Here is a 21,798-nt window from a genome sequence, read left to right as displayed (position 1 = left end):
AGCTGCCACTTTTCAGAGTGATGGAAGATGTGCTGGTTGGGATTCCTGATGTTTCCTTTTTTCAGGATGACATGTTGGCTCATGGGAAAGCTGAATTCCAACATAATATCAGCCTGAATAGAGTACTAAAAGCAATGGCAGCATGGGGTGTGAAACTAAGGAAGGAAAAGTGTGTGTTAGGGGTTACAGAAGTGGAATATTTGGGTCATGTAGTGTATTCTAAAGGAATTTCACATAGGCCAAGTCGGTTAAAAGCCTTAAGGGAAGTCATTACATCCAGAGATCATGAACTTTGTGTGTTCATGGGAATGTGTGCATATTATGCCAAATTTGTTGAACATTTTGCTACTCTAACTGAACCTCTACTAATGTTGTTGAAAGTTTTTTTAGATATGTGTGCGATATGGAACAGCAAACAGCTTTTGGTGTAATATAACAGAAACTTAGTAATGCTCCATCACTGACTCCTTTCTCACCAGGTAAAGACATGCATAATGGTAGATGCCAACATCATTGGACTTGGTGCTGTTTTGACACAGGAGTGTGCAGGCAAGCAAAGTATCTTCATGTTTGCATCATGTACTTTGAAACCACAGGAAAGAATATATTCTGCAATTGAACATAAAATGTTGGACTGCACTTGGGCTGTGGACAAATTTGAGTGTTATGACTGGGGATCAAATTTTTTTATCAGAACAGATAACAAACCATTGATAACCATACTTAGTGGTTCCAATGTAAACACTAGTTAGACCACTGCTAGATTGGTTAGACATTTGGAGCACCATTTTGATGTAGTGCACATCCCAGGTGGCAAGAACAAGAAAGACGAACGCCTGTCAAGACTACAAATGTCTTTTGAATCGTATAGTTCTGACAAGATTGTTGATCAAGAAGACGAGGATACAGAGGTGCCGATCACGATCCGGTAAAAAAATTCCCCGTACGACTCGTATCCGGTCTTTTTACCGTACGAATCGCACAAGTGCCGTACAAACTGCCAATTACGATTCGCATGGTAAAAAGTCCATACGAATCGCATTGGGAAGTATTCCCCACACGTCTTCGGGTCGGAAAATGTGTCCGACACGTCCACGGACGATTTACCGTACAAATGTGAAAAGTGAAGTCCGACCGAGGAATTACGATCCATCCCGTGCGTCCGATGTTCCAACCGTATGGAAAAAACACTGTCCGCACCGAACTCCAATAGCAGCCATGGAGACATGTGCCCGCATACGTGCCGACCCCCCCCCCAGCCCCCGTACGTACGCGCCGACCCCCCCCAGCCCCCGTACGTATGCGCCGACCCCCCCAGCCCCCGTAAGTTCGAGTCGTACCCCCACCCGTGTATGTACACCCTTGTACGTGTCGAACCCCCGTGTATGTACACCCGTGTACGTGTCGAACCCCCCGTGTATGTACACCCTTGTACGTGTCGAACCCCCCGTGTATGTACACCCTTGTATGTGTCGAACCCCCCCGTGTATGTAAACCCGTGTACGTGTCGAACCCCCCCGTGTATGTACACCCTTGTACGTGTCGAACCCCCCGTGTATGTACACCCGTGTACGTGCCGAACGCCCCCGTGTATGTACACCTGTGTACGTTCGAGTCGTACCCCCACCCGTGTATGTACGGTGCGTACCCCCAGCGCTACAACACGCACAAGGGTGTACATACACGGGGGGGTTTGACACGTACATGGGTGTACATACACGGGGGGGTTCGACATGTACAAGGGTGTACATACACGGGGGGTTCGACACGTACAAGGGTGTACATACATGGGGGTTCGACACGTACACGGGTGTACATACACGGGTGGGGGTACGACACGAACGTACGGGGGCTGGGGGGGTCGGCGCGTACGTATGGGGGCTGGGGGGGTCAGCGCATACGTACGGGGGCTGGGGGGGTCGGCTTGTACATAAGGGGGCTGTGGGGGGGTTGGCGCGTACGTACTGGGGCTGGGGGGGTCGGCGTGTATGTAAGGGGGCTGGGGGGGGTCGGCGCATACGTACGGGGACTGGGGGGTTGGCGCATACGTACGGGGGCTGGGGGGGTCAGCGCGTACGTACGGGGGCTGGGGGGGGTCAGTGCGTACGTAAGGGGGCTGGGGGGGTCAGCATGTACGTACGGGGGCTGGGGGGCGGGTACAGCGCGTACCGGGCCACCTACTCTGGTCGTTTCGCGACGTACTTCGCTTTTCCGGCACTTTTTTGGAGCCGTGAAAATATTGCCGTCCGGACTGCTGTCGGTTCGAATCGTGGTTCCTGGGTCGTGAAACGCTGCCTGACAGCGTACCGACGTCACGTCGCAGCATTCCCGGAGCACATTCGTATGTATATTTCCGTCGGTCGGTGTTTTTTACGATTCGTACGGAAATGGTGGTTCCGTGCGAATCGTAATTCCATGTTTGTGAAGTTTTACGACCGGGTACGAGTCGGACGGTGAAAACGCTCCGACCGACGGTTCGTACCCGGTTTTTGCCGGATCGTAATCGGCACCAGAGTGTTTAGTACCCAGTATTTGTTGGTCAGAATCAGGGTGTATGTCTGAACAAGAGTGGATTGATTCCATGAAAAAGGATAATATTCTGAAGGAAGTGAAAAAGTGTGTGACTTGTGGTTGGCCTAGAGAAAAGAACTTACCTTTAATGTTGAAGAGCTGCTGGAAAATGCAAGATGAATTGTTAGTTGAAGGATACTTTTTGTTCCACAGTGATAAACTTATTCCACCTACAAATATAAGGAATAGGTTGCTTGCTCTAAGCCATGAAGGACATTTAGGCATGAATATTTATAAAAAAAGGTTGAGGATATTGTACTGGTGTTCTAGCATGGGCAAGGATGTTGAGGAATGGATGTCCAGGTGTGTTAATGGTCAGCAAAATGACAAAGGGTTAAAAACTAGAGTCCAGCCTTTGACACCTGCTATTCATCTAAAAAGGTATGGGAGAGAGTAGCAATTGATTTTGTTGAGTCATTTTATTATCTTTCAGTTCAGCACCATCTTACTATTGTTCTAGTGGACTTTCTATCTATGTGGTTGTAAGTCAGATTTATCAGGGAAACTCATTCGAGGAGTGTTCTTGCTTTCCTGACTGAAACGTTTGCCTGAGAGTGATTATCGGACAATTGTGTACAGTTCACCTCAAAGGAGGGGTTGGAATTTTTACAGGGGGCTGGTATCAAACACAAACGTTGTAGTTTATATCATCTTCAAGGAAATGCCCCAGGTGAGCGCATGAATAGGATGATTGTGAAGTATGTGCACGGCACATCCTTAGAAGGTGTGGATGTTTAAAATGCTATCAGGGCTATGCTTTGGGCATATCACAATGCACCCAATAAAGACACAAACATTACCCCTTTTTGTGCTTTGAGGGGAGGGGAATATTTGAATTTTCTCAGAGCTGCATGGTTATCCGAGTCTGGTGTTTTGGCAGACAATCTTATGTCAACCGAATACAGAGAAAGAAAAGTTCAAGAGAATATCACTATCAGACGGGATCAGATCAAAATCAGATTTAATAATATCAAATGTGCAAACAAATTACAGATCAATAAAGGGGATTGGATGCAAGCAAGGTTACCCAAAGTGGATGTTAGAATGGGGGAGTAAGATTCAGTCAACCTCATAAAGTTCAAGAGGTTAGTGAGAATTCAAGCGCTGTAAGGTTGGAGAATGGTGAGTGATGGAATTGTGGTAATGTTTTGAAAGTGAGTAGAGAATGTGCTGAAATTTTCTAGAGATTTGGACATCACAATTCTGGAATTGTGCAGAAAGGTGTTGGTTGTAGTTTTTCACCAAGTTCAAACAAAATGTGAGCTGAACAAATGATCCGAGGTAGACCACACAGAGACAAGTTCATGCCGACTAAATTCCAGAATTATTAAATGTATTCGTTTTTCACTCAGTGTATACATTTTGCTCTTTTATTGAATCATCATTTCAGTGATTATTATTTTTATTTGCATATTGAGATCTTTTAATCAACCTAAAATGTGTTGTTTTGTTATATTATTAAATGTAGTAGTTCTTGTTTTTGTTGGGTTGCAATGGAGGGAGGTGTGTTTTATCCTGGTGTTGTGCTCCCAAGAGTTCCTGTTAGGAAGGTTCGTGAGCAAGATTGCAGGACAACAGTTAGACTGGGAGAATTGGTTGGAGCGGGCTTGATGTGGGTGCTTCGGATGCTGTCTCCCATTTTTCCTCCTTACTTGGATTAAATAAATATCTTCTAGGATTGACCTACCTGCCTACCATGACCTACATCACTCTCCCTCAAGAGAACTCTCCCCCTGATCCTGGGACCCCTTTGAAGCTGACTGGTCAGACTTCTTACCCTTTTTCTTGCTTTGGGAGGTTAGGGCCACTATTCCAGGCTCCAAATTCCAATGACCTACCAGTTGTGCTGTCTGTCCTCTGGTTGCCACACATACCCACTCAGGGAGACCTAGCATTTCTGCATGAGCCTTCCTTTCCACTTCTGCCCAAGCAGAAGTTTCAAGATCATTTTCTAACAGACACTCCTCTGGGGGCCAGGGGGCACAACTACCTTTCTTTGGACCGGTAACCCCTCCACATTCTAAGCTTACCAAGGCCATCAGATGCAGCTTCGTATCATTGTCAGCATTGGTCACCTGGTAACTAACACCAGGCATCATTTGGTCTGGGGAAATCAGCCTGGGTGTCACCATAGAGACACTGGCAACTGTATCCCCCAGAGCCTCTACCTCAGTCCCATTGATCGTTGGCCTTTGTCTATACTTCTTCATCCTTGGATGTAAAACTCTCAGGGCATCAATATCCAGTCTACCCACAGACACTATGGTAGCCTCTCTGTAACCTCTGGCCTCTCCAGACTACACTTCCTTCTCTATTCCTATGCTAGTCAATCCCTTGGATTGTCCACCATTGTGGGGGACTTTTTGGAGCATGTTGAATTTCCTCTTTTATTCCCTGACTGATTAAAGTAATGCCTTATCCCAGAAGCTTTGTTGGGTCCCTGTTCTTACCCTAATACACCCTACCTTTGGACTGGGAAGAGACTTGGGCCCACCCTCCTGAGAAGAACTTTGGGGGCCTTTAGAAAACTCCTTCTTTTTGTCCTTATAGTTGCTCACATCTTTCCCTAGCTGAACAGTCTGAGGACGCTTTTTCTGGTCACTCCCACCATGGGCCTTCTAAAACACCCTGGTTCTGACCCATGTTTCAGCTATATTCCCCATCTCTCTGGGAGAAAACTACTTTGAAACCAATAAATGCTGGTGCAATTTCAATGTGGTAAAATTAGGTAAAAGGTGCTCTTTCACAATTAAATCACAAATCCTATCATATGTGTCTGGATCATTGCCTTTTATCCAGCCTTGTAGTGCTTTAACTGAGGTGTCTACAAAGGCCACCCATGTCTGGTTTTGACCACTATGGGTGTTCCTAACCTGTACTCTTCTGTGGTGAGCCCAAATCGTTCTATTAAAATTTCCTTCATATACTTGTAGGACTCTGCCACATTCTCATTAAGGGTCAGCAGTTTATCTTTGCCCTTGACTGAGAACAACTCCCACAATAGAGAGCCCCATGCTGGTGACCTATCCTTCTCTTTTTGAAGGTCCTCTTAAAGACTGCCAATCATTTTATAATGTCATCACCATAGCTACACTTGGGGACAATACCTTTGGAGATCTTAGGATCAAACATTTCTTCCTCTTCCCTATTTGCTTTGCTACCACCATTATCTTTGGACTTCAAGCCCATATTAACACTTCTTTCTTCAACCCTAAACCAAGTTAAACGTGATAAAGGCTCCTTCTTGCCCCCTACTCATAAAAAATTACAGAAAACAATTCTCAGTGAAGCTACATGAAGGCAATTGCAATATAGAGAATTTATCATATTTTAACTGAACTGTTCCTCAGAACACATTCATTGCTGATCAGATCAAGATCATCTCCCATCTCCCACCCTTTTTCCTATACACTCGAACATGCCTAATGGTACCTCTCTCACACCAGGAAGGTCTGCACTACCATTTTCAGTTTCACGTTCTCCATCATCAGAACAGTAATGACTCTAAAACTCTCCAGACAAGTTACCTGTGATCTTAATCTAATCCATTATCTGACATTTTCCTGGCTCTAACAGTATGTTGCTATACTCCACTACAATCACAATACATCCTGTCGCTCTTTGATTTGTCCATCTGTTTCCAGCTCCCTATCAGACATGGATCATGTTTCACTCGATGCAATAGACACCTACCTGGAATTTGACGGCTGTAATGCCCATAAAATTAAATACCCACCCAATCTAACCAAAAAGGCCCCCAAGAACTTCAAACACAGACTTCTCAATCTGCACCCAGAAACCCTAATCTCTGACCCCTACTACTGCGCATCTAAAGGAACCATAATAATAATCTAATCTTCTACACAAAGAAAAGAGCCCAATGGAGGAAAGCCATCTACTCGATACTCTTGATCTCTACATCCAGGAAAACCTCACACAGCATATGACTATACATTGCTCCCTCACCCACCTTTAATGCAAAAATAACCATCTCCATTTATAATAATGGGATAATCCTCATCCAGTCATCAGATGGCAACCTAGATCTATTCAACACATTTTTCCCCATCATCAAACATGCAGTATCTAATAAAGATTCAGCCCCCTCTCTAGATCATCCTGGATCTATAGACGACCTACATGCACCCCAAATATTGTCCTTGCCCAGGCTACCCACATTAAACAGCCTACTCTTATCCCCTACACACCCCACCATAGAAATCAGCCCACACAATACCAACTCCTCCATACCCCCGATGGACCAGAGTCTTTCCCATCGAATCACCAAACCAATACGCGCCCACAAATCACTGCGACAACAAGGGCCAGCAAGTCGCACAGCAACGAAAATATCTCCTCCACTCCAACCCCACCCCCAATTTCAGAATACAAGCCTAAAACCATCGCCAGCCAGACCTTCCCCTTACCATCACTCTCGAACCAGCACCAACCCAACTACACAATCCAGAGCAACCCAGGCCCCCTGACCCAAACCATAGCCACATGCTCTCATGCCTCAATAGAATCTATACTTGACAAAATTACACAAGACCTATACCAACTCAAGTCTGACCTACAGAGACTAATAAATATCACAACAGAGCTGGCCTATAACGGATGGCCAAAAAGGACTCCAGAAAGTAATAGGCACATCTACCCACAACCGAACATATCCTACTCACGGATGCCACAAATAGGCACTCCTTACAAAAGGTTGGCAACCATCTCACCATGCCCTCTCACAAGATGGCAAACCATAACTTACTACAACGCCCCCACGAGGCCAGTCAAGCTTAAGCATTCGCTATCGGACAATGACATACACTCCCTTCTCCTCACATATAATCCAGCACACCACGAAAACCCAGACATCCTGACTCCCATACTGACAATTGTCTCGAACCCACACAGAGAGCCTAGGCCTAACTCCAGAGAAATAAATAAGTCCAACCTTAAGCAGGTCCCCATTGTACCGACAACCTCAGTAGACACCAAACCACACATGAAATGCATGCTTCTAAATTGCAGATCGGCCATGAAATATGCAGTGGACATTGCTGACATCATCCTTGCGCACAGGCTTGACCTCTTACTCCTAACAGAAACATGGCTAAATGACTCCTCTGCACTAATCCTAGACATATTAGTTCCACCTAGCTAACACATTATAAGATTAGACAGACCGAATCGACTGGGTGGAGGCATTGCCTGCATATACCACAGTGACCTCGCAGTGAACCAGTTGCAAACCGTCGAGTTATCCGCTTGTGAATACCTTTGCATAAACATTGCGAGTAACAACAATCCACTATGTACACTACATGTGATCTACCACCCTCCACGTGACAACCTCTCGTTCATTGAACAAATAATGGAAATCATTACTACCAATGTAGGACAAAATTGCTCCCAGATCTTGCTTGGAGACTTCAACCTTCATTTGAATAATCCTAATGGCCCCTCAATTAACAGCCTAAAATCCTTTCTAGTGGATCTTAACCTGAACCAAATGTGTGACAGCCATACGCACAACCTGGGTGCGACCCTGGACCTAATCATAGCTAAAGCAAACTCCATTCAACTCGAGTCTATCGTCCCATGCGACTGGACAGATCACCACTGCATCACCTTTCCCATCACCGAATCAGTGAGGACACACAAAGCACAACTTAAGAAACCCAGACAATGGAAAAGGTTCACTCATAACATAGACCTTAATGACTTGACATCCCTCACCAATTACCTTTTGCCTCCTCCAGCGGACATGTCTGATATCAATGACCTTACAAACCACTACAACAACTCCATGACGACCATTCTTGATACCATTGCACCCTTATAGCTAAAAATACTGTCCACTAGAGACTCCAAACCATGGTACAATAGGAGTCTAAATGAAGAAATACGCAATTTGAGACTAGCAAAATGAGTGTGGAGATCTTCGCTGTCCCTAGATCACCTCAAGCACCTGCGATCACTGAGGAATACCTACAATATTCATATCAGAAACTCCAAAGCAAATTTCTTCAGAGTTCAACTAGACAAAGCCAAAAATCATCCAAGAAAACTGTTCGAAATTATCAAACATCAATCTACTCAAAAACCCAACCCCTGCACAATGGAATCCCTCTCGCTGCCAAACTGCAATATATTTGCCTCCTTCTTTCTTGAAAAGTCTAAAAAGATTGAAAGTGATCTCCAGACAGCAATTGAGCTCCTCCCAATGATACCCCCGAATAGCCCAGGCCAGCATATGAATGTTCAGCACCCAGACCTACATGGACTCTCCCTCAAAAACAACGCGTCGTGGGACACTTTCAAAACCTTTGAAGAAAATGCCATTCTTAATATCTTAACAACACTTAAACCGTCAAACCACTTCTTCAATGAGATTAAAACCTCTTTACTCCCTCTCTGGACTAAGATAGTGAATGCTTCACTACTCCAAGGGGCTTTGCCAGACTTCCTAAAATCAGGTCAGGTAACCCCAATTCTAAAAAAAACCACAGTGGATCATACGAACCCCGATAACTTCCATCCCATCTCCCCCATTCCCTCTCTGGCAAAGCTCCTTGAGAAATGCGTACATACCCAGCTATGCAATCACATTGATCAGTTCCACCTTATTGACCAATTCCAATCTGGTTTTCGTCTGGGTCACAGCATGGAAACAGTCCTTACCCACATAGTAGATGACGCACTTAAAATGCTAGATCAGAACAAATCTTGCCTCCTAATCCTCCTAGACCTATCCTCAGCCTTCGACATGGTCAAACATGACAGCCTCCTTGAATTACTTGAACACAGAATGGGATTATCAAGAGTTGTCCTAAATTGATTTGCTTCATTTCTACACAACAGAACTCAAAGAATTAAGTTTAATCAATCCTTGTCCACTACCACTCCTGTCACTTTAGGGGTCCCCCAGGGGTCCACCTTATCACCTACTCTCTTTAACCTGTTCATGGAGCCTCTAACCGAAATTCAGAAATTTTTCAATGTACAATACCACATGTATGCAGACGACACCCAACTATACCTTAAAATCTCCTCACCTGAGGATATCCGCCTACTCAACACAACTCTCTAAAAAACCCAAAACAGGCAAACCAGAAACCACCTTAAACTCAACTCGCTCAAAACCAAATTCCTCTTAATTGCCCCACCAAAAAGATCCTTCGACGTCGAAGATTGGATGAAACACCTTACAGTTTTCAACTGCATTCCACACGTTATAGATTCCACAAGATCGCTAGTAATTACACTTGACAAAAATCTCAACATGCAAGAGCACATCAGCTCAGCCACCAGAGGAGCAAACTCTCTAATGAGTATTCTAAGAAAAATAAAACCCTTCCTCCCCCGCGACGACCTTAAATCAGCGGTGCAAGCGCTAGTTATCCCCAGATTAGCATATGGGAGTGCTACCCTATGTGGTCTGCCAAGATCCAGGTTGGCTTCACTAAGGGCATCCCTTAACTCTGCTGCAAGGCTTATCACTGGATCATAAAGGTACAGCCACATCACTCCAGATCTGAAGGCACTAAACTGGCTCCCTTATGAGGCAAGGATTCAGATGAAAATTGCTTGCATGACCCACAAAGCCCTACACTTCAATACACCGAAGTACCTAGCTGACAAACTGGAGCTGTCCGGTGGTGGCAGATCATTTAGAAGCACCAGCACTTTACTGTTGAAACCTCAAAAGTTTCAAAAAAAGAAAACCTACAACCGAGCCTTCTCCAGATTGGTCCCTAGAATCTGGAACTCCCTGCCCCCTGAAATCAGATTGATCCCTTCAATCACTTCATTCAAAAAATAATTCAAACTGCTTTTCATGAACAAATCTCTACCCTGAACCCACAAACTTATTCTCTGGATACTGATCTGACTAGCTGTTCTCCAACCAGGGCTTGCACGCCCTCTAAGTACTGGTTTATAACTCACTGTCTCACTCCTGATTGCAACAGACATCGTCATCGTTTATGTTTCTTGGTTATCTATTTTCTACATATTTAACTAATCTGTTCTCCAACCAGGGCTTGCACGCCATCTAAGTACTGGTTTATAACTCATTGTCTCACTCCTGATTGCAACGGACATCGTCATCGTTTATGTTTCTTGGTTATCTATTTTCTACTTATTTAACTAATCTGTAAAGCACTCTGATACCCTCTAGGGTCAAGTTTGCGCTATATAAAACTTTATGAATAAATAAAATAAAATAAATCAATCAAATTAAAATAAATAGGGCTAGTATCCTTTCATCAAGTTCAAGCTTTTTCTCTTGTAGTGAGAGGAGATCAAGCTATTTCTCAAGGTTATCTCCCACTCTGCCAGTAGGTAGGTCACCAGAGTAACTTCTGTCACTTCCTGCTGGTGAAGGGGGACTGGGGAAGGGTGGAGAGTTTTGGCCTTCTCCTTCCTCCTCTTCTATTTGGTCCAAGGCATAATCCTCATCCTCTGCAGGATCTTCTTCTGTGAAATAGCCTTCCCTCTCTAGCTTTTCCTTCTCATAAGCGCTGAGGGCCTTCTCAAGAACCTCCTTTTTGGCTGTGGTTCTGAAGTAAATGCCCCCAATTTTGCAGAAGGCTCTTACATCACTGATCTTCAAAGCTGGGAGGATGGACAGGTTGATGTTCTTGTCAGCCTCCATTGGGCGCTAACATTTTATTTAAAAGTTGGGACCTTTTTAAAACTTTACAAACATTTTCACAACTTTTTCCTAACTTTCTAACTTTTTAGTTCCATTTGGAATGGGGGTCTACACAGGGCCTTAACAACTCCAATTAAAACATTTTTTTAAAGGAAAAATCAGAAAATATTATTTACTTCTAATGTCAACAGTGGATTTCTCATGCAAAGTCAATTACGACCAAGTGGTACTGCAAGACACAAGTTAAGAATCCCACCACCACTGTTACACCAATGTAGGAAAGTTGGGTATTATGTAGTGAGGCTGGTTAGGTTTCACTATGAAATACCTTCACATTACCCCAAATTGGTCCTTTAGATTCACACTAAGAAATCCCTAGCTCAGACTTGGTAGTGTGGCACAGAGCAGTTAGGCTTTAATAGAGGAACATGTCTTAAACATTTTCAGAGTACCAACTCAGACAAAAAGTAATTGTCACAACTCAAAAGGAATCTGATACCAGTTTATACAAATAAAGCATATTATTATATAAATGTGGGTACCAAAATGAAGACAATTGGATGAGTATAACCAGAGTTATGGATTTTTAAAGGAAAAATAAATCAGTGAATTTCACTCTTGCAAAACTTTAATGCTGTGGTCAATGGGAAAAAGCACAAGTGACAATCAGTCACTTGCATGTGAGCTAAGGGATGAAAATATTCAACAGCAGGGCCACTGAGGCAGTGGGTTGAAGATGCTGTAGGGTCCCCTCAAAGTATAGCTTTCAACAAAGGTAGTGGTAGCCGGACTAGCCACCAACAAGCCTTGGAAGCTGGAAGCCAGGTTTTTTTGGCACGCGAGAGTCTGAGGGAAAATGATAGCCACCTGAAACTAGCTGGAGGTCAGGACTACGTTTCCCACAATGCACTGGACAATTTAATTTTGGGCAATCCGTCAACAGTCCTGATGGCCAGTGATTCTCCAGTTCCAGGAATGTGCTTTACCTGCAGACTGCAGGGGACTAGTACCTCTAATCCAAGGGAGTTCTGGTGTCACCTTTGGCTTTCAGAGAGGTTCTTCTTTTCTTTAGAACCAATCTCTGATCCGGGACGAGTAGCAATAATGCAGTTGCCAGGTGGTTTTCACAGGTGCAAGGTATCTTGAGTTCGCTTTTGCAGGTCCTGAAGTCAAAGACTCACATATCTTCTCTGTCCTTTGTTGAAAGTCAATCTGATCTGAAGTTCTGGTGCCAGGGTTGACTCATAAATCCTAGATTATGGGGTGTTAGGTGTGTGGGTACTAATCTGCTCCTGAGGTGACAACTTTCTGTGGAGGGTGGCACTTTTTCTACTCAGAAGCCTCTATTCTGCCACTTTTAATATTGGCGGAATCCTCCTTCAGCTGTACAGACCAGGTAGCCTACCTTAGGGCTGAGGCTAGCCTTTTGGGGGTGTACGCAGACCCAACCATCCAGATATACAATTTCACAAAAACTACAGAACAGATTTACAGCACATCACAAAAAGTACAATCTGTCGACCAAGGTCTAGCTTCCTGCCAAATTTGGTTTAATTCTGTTTAGCAGTTTTTGTTGTAGCCGGTCTTAAGGAAATCAATTGAAAATGCATGGCGATTGTGCGTTTTGGGACCCCCCGCTTTTTTCTAAACCCCCGTTGGATGGATCACCCTGCTTTTCCAGTGCAACAGCTTACCTAACTATAACTACACAATGGCGACATATCTATATCTATATCTATCTATCTATATATATATACGTGATCAAGGCAGAGGAGCTGCCGAAACGTGTCATGGCGGAGTGTTTCTACTTGCAATAAACGAAAAATAAGCACTCACTTGGGTCTACTCTCGTTTTGTTCTCAACAAGAGGGAGTGCAGAAGAGCGAGGATTCTTCATATATATATATATTCACTTAAAAAAACCATAGGTCTCAGGGGTGTTATAGTTAGCTGGACATTTCCCTCGTACAAAACCCTAGAAATTCCCCTGTTATAGTTAGTTCAGCTAACTATAACTCGCGCCCCCGCAATGCACTGCTGATGACGTCACATATTACATCACTAATGACATGGTCAGTGACATCACTCATGACATCACTGATGACATCTCAAATGACATCACTGATGACATTACTGATGACGTCATCCAGTGACTGTGTGTTTCTGTAAAGTTTAAATATATTTTATATATTTATAGTGAAAGGCCTGTGGAAGAATGAGTGGGTGTACAAGTGTGTGAATGGATGATTTTCTAGGTGCGTAACTGACTCTATAAGTGAGTCATTAAATGTATCTTACTGCGGACTAGTGACTAAACTGTGTGCATGTCTGTATGTGTCTGTGTGTTGGTGTATAAGTGGCTGCATGGTTTTGTGAATAGCTATATGAGTGTCTATATGGGTTATTGATTGGTTGTCTGAGTATCTGTATGGGTGCCTGAGTGTTTGTGTGGGTAGGGTGTATGTGACTCTATGCATAGATGTGTGAGTGGGTGATTCTATGGGTGCATGGTTTTAAGAGTGCATCTGTGATCAACTGTATGGTTGGGTGAGTGTATGTATGGGTGTGTTAGGGATTGAATGTATATCTCAGTGGTACATGTGTGACTAAGTACATATGTGAAAGGCAGTATATATGTGTGTAAGAGTATAAAAGTGAGTATATGTGAGAGTGTGTGATTGTGAGAGTGGCTGTATGGATGACTGTGTGCGTGTATCAATGATTGTATAAGAGCGTAAGAATGTGGTACTATTTTTATGAGTAAGTGAACTTGAGTGTGTTTAACTGTATAGGTGAGTAAATTGGACTGTGTTTAATTACTTGCATGACTGACTAGGTGTGTCAGTACCTCAATGGATGATTGGCGGTCTGTGAGTGTCTATATAGGTGTATAAATGCATTTGATAGTCTCGTACGGAGTGACTGTAAGTATGAGTGACTGTACCGGTGAGTGAGTGGAGGTGTATGTAGACCTAAGAGTTAATGAGTGGGTATGTAGCTATTGGTATTGGAGTATCTATGGTTTTGAGAATGGACATCTGAAATTTTGAGTTGGTGTATCAAAGGTTAAATTAGGGTGTGAGAAGATGCAGTAATTTATCACATGGATGATTTCATCAGTGATGTCATCAGTGATGTCATTTGAGATGTCATGAGTGATGTCACGAGTGATGTCACTGACCATGTCATGAGTGATGTAATATGTGACGTCATCAGCAGTGCATTGCGGGGGCGCGAGTTATAGTTAGCTGAACTAACTATAACAGGGGAATTTCTAGGGTTTTGTACGAGGGAAATGTCCAGCTAACTATAACACCCCTGAAAACTATGGTTCTTTAAGTGAATTTCTAAGGTTTTTTAAATGCCAATTCCTAATTATAATCTGCCTGAAACCTATAGTTTATTCAGTGAATTTCAAAGGTTTTTTAAATGCCAATTCCTAACTATAACGTGCATGAAACCTATGGTATTTTCAGTGAATGTCAAAGGTTTTTTAAATGCTAATTCCTATCTATAACTTATCTCTGAAGATATCATGTTTAATGATTTTGATTGGATTTCTATATTTTTCAAATTCAGTGTGTCAATTTCATTAATTACATTTTTTTTAAAATACTTTTTTATCACCATTTTTTAAACGTGTTTTTTCAATTAATTCCTTTAAAAATTAAAAAATATTATTTGAACTTAATTGGTTTTACAAACATGTTTTTTTATATGTTGGTATAGCTGGTTCAATGCATCCCTGCGAGTACTCATGAGGCAGGGCACCTGTTAGACCCTATTTTCTCGAATCTTCACCCTATACAGGTCTCCTCCCCAGTTCCTCTGGCCTGGACGGACCATTATCTAGTCTCTTTTGCCTTGCGAGTGAAGGGGAAAGTTGTTCCCGCCCTCGTTCTGTCCCTGTGCTAAAGCGTCCTTGGCACAAACTAGATCTTGGCCAACTTCTGGCTTGTTTGGCTGAGAGTAGGCCTCTAATGCCCTGGGACGTGGAGGCAGCAATTTCCTGCTTCCATGAATGGGTTGTCCATAGCCTGGATACTTGTATCCCGGCCCGCCTGGGAGTAAAAAGTAGAGAGTTCTCCAATTCTTGGTTCGATGCATCACTTGTCTCAGCTAAAAACGGCTGTAAGCAGTTGGAACGTGTCTGGAGGCGTTCTTATGACGTCTCGGCTAAGCGGGAATATCGGGCCACCATTAAACAATATCACCGCCTTATTCGGAAGGTACGTGCTGAGTATGTGGCTAAAGAAATCTTGGCTAGTACTAATCCTGCCAAGTCGGTATTTGCCCTACTCAATAGTATGAAAAGTGCTGGTTCTGTGGTATCCTCCCCGATTGTCTCCAACCAACAGTGTAGTGAGCTGGCTCGTCACTTCTTGGATAAGGTTGAGCAGATTTATTCCAACTTGCCGCCGGTAGATCTATGTGCTGGGAGTGAGTCTTCTATCACTTCTGGCCCTTTGGCGGGTCGCAGCATGGTATCCTTTCCATCCCTATCTTCCAACGAGTTTTATGTATTCTGTCTGAAGATTAAGTCTGGATCCCCAGCTGATCCCCTGACTCCTGCCTTATTTCGCCAACTCCACTCCGTGATCTCCCCTTGGGCTGTGGGTTTAGTGAATTTATCCCTGTCTTCTGCATTGGTTTCCAGGGTTTGGAAACATGCTAAAGTCATGCCTTTGCTTAAGAAACCCTCCCTGGACCGTGGGGAACCGGCCAATTACCGGCCTATTTCCCTGCTTCCGTTCCTGGCCAAGGTGACAGAATCCCACATCAACTCTGTCCTTTCGAAGTATATAGATCAAAATGCCATCCTTGATCCCTCGCAACATGGTTTCCGTGTGCATCATGGGACCGAGTCTGCACTGTTGGCAGTATCGGAAGCTATCAGGGATAGTCTGGATAGGGGTGACTCCGTGGCGTTGGTCCTATTGGATCTAAGCGCTGCCTTCGACACCATATCACATTCAATTTTATTAACTCGTTTGCAGGAAATTGGTGTTGAGGGGAGGCCTTGGGCTGGTTTCGCTCCTTCCTGAAAGAAAGGTCTTTTCAAGTCTCTATGCCTCCGTTCCATTCCCGGGAGTTTGCCCTGCAACAGGGAGTACCGCAAGGCTTAGTTCTGAGCCCGCACTTGTTTAATCTCTATGTTCGCCCTCTGGCTGTGGTAGCTAAAAGCAGAGGTCTGGCATTGGTGTCATATGCTGATGACACAAACTGTTGATCTCCTTTTCTAAGAACTGTGATGCTAACCTGAAGAAATTTAAGGAGGATCTTTTAGCAGTGGCGGATTGGATGGCTGGTAATTTTCTGCAGTTCAACGCCAGCAAATCCGAGATTGTACTATTTGGGAAGGATCGAGAACTATGGTCCGAACAGTGCTGGCCTGAGCGTCTTAAACCTGCGCCCTCTCCCAAAAAAGTTGTAAAGAACCTTGGGATATGGTTCGATCAAGGTCTGATGTTTGAAGCGCAATCCAAGACTGTGGCTGGGTATGTGTTTTGGGCTTCTACGTGGCCTAAGACCCGTGATTGGCTTTTTCCCCCCCAAATTGCGTCAAACCATAGTCCAGGCCCTAATTTTGTCTAGGCTGGACTATGGGAACGTACTCTATCTGGGCGGTAATAAGGCCAGTATTAAGCGTCTGCAGCGGGTTCAGAATGCCGTTGCGCGACTGCTGGTAGGGCTTCCTAAGTCGAGCTCAGTGACTGCTTTGCTTCCTAAATTGCACTGGCTCCCTGTGGAAAAACGCGTCCAGTTTAAGGCTCTATGTGTGGCGCATAAAATCCTATTGGGTCAGGCCCCTCTGGGCCTGGCCAATTTACTTATGCCTTATACCCCACGACGCCTACTAAGATCGGCTGGCTGTGCCCTGGTCTGTACCCCTCGCGTCTTCAAAGCCAGAGCAGGTGGCCGCTCCTTTTGGAACTTGGCCGCCAAACTCTGGAACTCTTTACCGGTTTCTATTAGAACTATTCAGAAGCACTTGGCCTTCCGTAAAGCTATAAAAACCTGGCTTTTTTCTGGTCCTGCTAAATCTTCATATATTTAGCGGTCTTCTTGCGACTGTCTCCTGGGTGTTGGTCTCGGTCAGGGCCGCGCTGGGACGCCCCGTTGCTGGGGCAGCCATGCGCGCTACAAATCAGACTAATAAAAATAATAATAATAATAATATATTTTTCAAAATATTTTTTTAACTATATGTGCAAAACTTTATTTTATATATATTTTTTCCATGTTTTTGGATCCGCGCACCCTACGTGCACCGTTCTCGATCCCTATGCGATAGCATCCGCGCATGGTATGCGTTGGGTACGTGTTTAGTGCGCGATTGCAATGCGACCGGTACGCTACCAGCCTATACGCGACACGTTCGATGTACGTAACGCGATGTTTACGCGCTTCTGCGATGCATCATCTACATCTATGACGCGGTAGGTACGCGGATCCCGCGAAATATTTAACATTTAAAAAAACATATATATTTCATGTGAATATTAATTGAAGACAAACTCTAAACTAGTCTTAAAACTAATATATTTTTACATCTAATCCTATAATTTTTTTTAATTCAATTTCGCGGATGCGCGCTGGGTGCGTGCTGCGTAAGCGCAGGGTGTGCGGATCCCATGTGACCTGCAAAAAAAGAGATTTGATTGGTTCATTACACTTCCTGTTCTAACTACTGAAATACCCCACCCATTTCAATCATTCTTCTTTGAGCTTCTTTGGAGAACCATCTCTTTGGAGAGAAGAAGATTTTTTAGACTAAGTTTACACTTAGCTCTAACTTTTTTCAACCAAAAATTGCTTCAGGGCAGCAGGCATCACCTCATAGTTCTGAGGATGAATTTTTGCCGGAGGCACCACTCAAAAAACGTTTTTCTTCAGTGGTGTGGACATTTTTTACTTTTCCCGAGGGGCAGAATAAGACCAATGCCACCTTGGTCACGTGCAAGATTTGCAAAAGAGTCCTATCGAGAGGGGATCCTAACAAGAAATACTCTTGCGGCACGGCAAGTATGATGAAGCACATGAGCACCCTTCATCCAAACAATCTTGCAAAAGAAGAGTGCCGATGGATGAGAAACACTCCTGCTCCTGCGCCATCCACCTCATCGCAGCCGAGCACATCCAGAGTGCATCCATCAGCCCAAACCTTGGACATCCATCCTCAATTTCATATTTTAAAAGTGCTCTGCACTAAGTGCAATGCGACTTTGTGCTATGATGAACAGTCGATCGATCTGATCTGCCGCCGCCAAGAAAGTCACATTTGCTAGTTTTTATTTTTATTTTTTATTGATCCCTGAACTTCATTGTTTGGTTTCTCCTGTTTTTTTTTTTTTTTTTTTTTTTGCAGAAAAACCCTAAAAAACTTAAAAATTGTTTAGAAAACCCCCCAAAAATTATAAAAGAAGAAAGAAGAAAAAAAAGTTCTTGGAAGAACTAACTTTCCTGATTGACTGAATGAATGCATTAGTAGCGTATGGTGAATGTATAAGTGCAGAACTATAAGGAAGTGCTGCAGCGTCACACAGTAACCTCTTTAACTGCAGTGTGCTGTAGTACTTCCCAAGCACAGGGATGCAACATATGTACATAAATATGTTGCAAATCTATGCTTCTCTCTGCACGGCTGCTTAAACTGCAGCCATGTGGTGCCACAGGCACCCTTGCACCATAGTGCAAGGATATCTGTGTCATGTGCTGTTTTTCTGCAGGAAGACACACCTTCCTGCACAAAAATAATGAGAAAATGCATTTTTTTCCTTCAATGTATGCTGAACATTTTTGCATGCATTGAAGATATAAAAATGTGGAGAAATGAAAACAATTCTCCTTGTTGTGCTTTCCTACACTATTTTAGAATGGTACAGCATTCACACACATATCGAGATTTATGATTTATGATAAATCTAGACATGTGTCTTGTTCTATGAGTATTCAGTGCAATCATGCACAACAACACTTATAGAACACCCTATCAACGCAAAGTGGTCTGCATGATGAGGTTGTATTTACATGGAGTATAAAAAGTGCACAGAGTGCCTTTTCCTCTCTTTCTAAATATGAAACAGTATCTTACACAATAACTATGTTACAAAAAGTGACATATTTCCGTTTTTAAAATTCCTTGCGAATGATAAAAGTAAGCACAGAGTTTTGCAAACATGTTCAAAGAAGAATGATTGAAATGATTGCAGTCCTTCACCAGCTAAAAAGGTTAAATATTATGAACCCCTCAAATCTCTTTTTTTGTAGGTCACATGATATCTGATTATGGTCAGATTTCAAAACTACATAACATACATAACTACATAAACAGACTGTTTTTAGAAACGTGTTTCAACTTTGTAGCTTCTTGCAGGCCTCTTCATTCTGCATATTGAGACTTAGTTAAACTTACCTTCACAGTAATAGGAATAAAAAATGGTATACATTTTTTTTCTGTTTTTCATTCAAATATAAATTCTTAAAAATTGCTTATTTTAAAATTTGGATCTGTGAAAGAAAAGAAAAAAAATTATAACATATAATAATACATTTTTTACAAGACAACATAATTTCCACAAAGTAATTTTTTTGCCTTTTTTTGCTGTTCTCAGAATATATTGAATTTCACTAGAAATAGTGATTTCAATGGTACTCATCACTTAACAGCGGGCAAAAAAAAAACAATCAGAAGGATTGTTAAGAAAAACCCAACATACTATTCTCAGTAAAATACCAGAAAATACAAATCATACATATGTGAAATGCTTAAAGATTACAAAATTTTATAACTTTAACTTATAAAAACTGTAAATGTTGCCGCATTAAAATAATCACCGAATAAATGACCACCAAAAAGTCCATAATTCAAAAATATACCTTTCCTTGAGGCCAAATTGTATTTTTGCACTTCTTCTTTATGTAAATTGTCCAATGGTAGTCATATTAAATTATAATAATAAATTCCTCAGAGAGTGAATTATCTTCCTAAAACTTTGGCTTTAAAAATATTAGGTAGGAATTTGGTAATTCACTAGGCAAACGTTGTTTGAAAACCAACTGGGCATCATTACAAAGTGTCCAGCCTTTGTCACATTTTAGATAGGCAGTGTAATGTCCAGATGTGGTGGAAGGACCATCATGGAAAATTATTGCAATTGCTACAAAAGACCTTCCTGATATTGATAGTTGTGCTGCTACAAATTATTTTATTAGAGTATCCAATTTTCTTCCGTCAGCTGTACAAAGTTGCATCATTAAAATTATGTATTTTCCATATTTTGTTAAGAATAATGTGGATAACATTTCTGATTTACATTGGCTACACTCCATGTTTTGAATTGCACATTTCACTAATTTATTGAAAGACACTGATTTACAGTCTGGTAATGTTAAATACAGAAATCTCTCAGTGTCTACATTGGTGCTACATGTATACATGCAATTTTCACAATAATGTTCCCATTTGTAAGGAAGGCCAAAAATATTTTCTATTTCTACACCTTCATTTTCAAAAATGGTAAGCATATACATTAAAAATTCCTGAGCATCTTGTTGGATATTGTGTGTAAATTGTGTAGAACCAGAACACACATCCAAAAGACTACGAACATCTGAAACAGATTGTATATTACTTCTATCTGTTGTCAATTTTTCATAAACAGAATGCAACAGAGAACAAAATCTTTTTTCCCGATTCTGCATAATTTGTGCTTGCAAACCTTCCAGATAAAAAACAACATTGACCACTATATTAGCATAGCAGTTGACACCTGAACTATTTTCAAACTGATAACCAACAATCTCTTCAACAGTGTCCAATTTCTTTTTACCTGCAATCACAACATTATCTTGTTCTTTTCTTTTCTTGATACCTTCGAACAGATATTCTCTAACCTTCGTTTTCGACCAACCATACGCTTTTCAAATACAGGATATTGAGCTAAATTTGGAGCATACACCCTTCTTAACCTATTATACTCTTTTACACAGTTTGCATCTGCAGTAACCTTTGTCTCATCAAAATCAATCAAAAACAAACCAGATAATGTTCTGACTCGCGACAAAGCAACATATGCCATACCCTCTTTAAATACAGTAGATCCAATGTTCACCAATGCACTGTCTATACTTAATCCTTGAGATTTATGAATAGTCACGGCATATGCCAGAGAAAATGGAAATTGTTTCCTACGGACATATAAATCTTTAACAAGCAAAAAACGAACTGAACAAGGACCAATTTCTTTAACTTCATCAATCTGATCAAATTTAATTTTTAAAAATTCAATTCCTTCTTTTTTCTGATAATTCGCAAAATCCACCACTTTGCCCATTGCACCATTAACTAAACCTTTCTCTACATCCAAATTTCCAAACCAGCAGTTTTTTTTCTAAACAATCTAGTTTTGATCTCAACTTACCCGTCAAAATAATAGTGATTCCTTCATGTAGTATTTTATCGATGGCTTTCATTTTTAGAATTTCTTCATTTTCCAATTTTAATAATTCTTTGTTGAATATTGAACACTCACGCAGTGTCGGCATTAAGCAAATCACTGACTTATTTT

Source organism: Triturus cristatus, chromosome 1_2 (assembly GCF_964204655.1).
Source record: "Triturus cristatus chromosome 1_2, aTriCri1.1, whole genome shotgun sequence".
Lineage (NCBI taxonomy): Eukaryota > Metazoa > Chordata > Amphibia > Caudata > Salamandridae > Triturus > Triturus cristatus.
Note: the sequence above shows the minus strand (reverse complement) of the source record.